Raw genomic sequence first — 1,719 nt, 5'->3', positions numbered from 1 at the left:
AGTTTGGCGATAGAAAGACAGTAGTGACACATTGTCATCGACAATCAGTCCTCCATGTCGGCGGTCCAATCTTCATAGTCAGGGAGGAAGCACCCGAGCTTCTTGAAAGACTTCAAGTCCAGACACTGAGCGACTAGTAGTGCTTGGACATCAACCCGCGTGATTGGCTCATGGTAGAACATCCCCGTTGGTTCGAGGACCTGCTTCATGATCACTTGGGCAAGTTCACACTGTACGTGATAAACCTCAGCTCGGATTCGATGATCCAGTCTCTTTCCTATATTTGTAGCCCAGCTGACAATCTCGGCATCTTTGGTAGTAGCTCACATGTGAAGGCGTTGATTATCCCTTCTATACTCGAGCAGGTGATGCATGAGGTAGAATCCATCAGCCCTATTGGTGTGCGGTTGCTGCATGCAGCAAAAGTTGGTCTTATGGCGGAAAACCAGCCCATCCTTCCTGGGCCTTTTCACCTTGATATATCCACCAGACAGGCTGAAGGTTAACAGGGCACTATCGAGAACACTCTTTACGTGCGTGTAATCTTTTTTCTTAAGGTTCTTCGATGAGTGCAAGTACATAGCATGGGAGTATTCCGGGTACAGAATGATGAGGACGGCGCCTCCTCTGTGCAAATTAAGTACACTTCATATTATCCTTCATGCTTGCAAAGGAATGATTAACACCTTCGAAAGGATATGCATGGATGACTTACTAGGGATGATAATGCAGGAGAATCGCTTCCTTGTCCTTATTAGCGATCATGAATTCGCCGAGGTACTTGCTCGCATAGTCACAGTGCTCTTTGCAAACTACTAAGAAGCTCTCGTGCATATAGTACGGGTCCGAGACGCAGACATATTTTATGTTCTCGATCCTGATGAAGTAGTTGAGATACAACGCATACATGCGGATGAACTGGAAATCCAGCTTGGTCATGTGGAACATGTCGTAGGTGTAGTCAAATTTCATGATGAACTAATTCGCGGGCCAGGTCTCGACGTACAACTTCCTGGTTTTTCCTCGATAAGAAGGCTTTTCTCTCTGGCCAGCACATTTTCATGGAGTCTCCATAGATCATTGTTCAGTATGTGCTCTAGCACTTTGGCAGGTAGTATCGGCTCACCGGCGATATGGAAACACTTCACACCTTCGACGGGTATTCTGTCTACCACCCGGGGCTTCAGAGGCGACTGGCTGCTTAAAGCACCTCTGGCGCCTTTAGGGCCTTTCCTGGGCGGTCTCTTCCTTTGCTTCTTGGCGGGTGGTAGTGACCCACCATACCTTCCCTAACCACCACTCCTAGTGTCGTCAGGCTAATCAATGGACAGTCCTCGGTGTGTTGCTGGGTATGGGTGGCATCTGGAGGCGTCTCTTGTGAGGATAGCTTGAAGAGACACTTTTTGCATTCCGCCTTAGGATGTTCTGGCTCCAGCAAATCAGGCGGCATCAAGTCATCATCTCCACGCTCATAGCCTGAGTCTTCCTCGGCCTGAGCCATCAAACCTCCATCATCATAGGCAGTATTGAAATACTTGTCTGGGTCATCAGCATCCTCCTCCATGTCATCATCAGCATTTGCTTCTTCGACAACGGGGGAGACATAATCTGGCTCTAATGGAGGCTCTCCCTCGCATCGTACGCTATCACCTTCCATGACAGGTGTAGGTAATTTGGTAGGTGGGGTGGTGCTCATACCTTCTTGAGAAGGTGGCGTTG

Source organism: Triticum dicoccoides, chromosome 5B (assembly GCF_002162155.2).
Source record: "Triticum dicoccoides isolate Atlit2015 ecotype Zavitan chromosome 5B, WEW_v2.0, whole genome shotgun sequence".
NCBI lineage: Eukaryota > Viridiplantae > Streptophyta > Magnoliopsida > Poales > Poaceae > Triticum > Triticum dicoccoides.
This window is presented reverse-complemented; position numbering follows the sequence as displayed.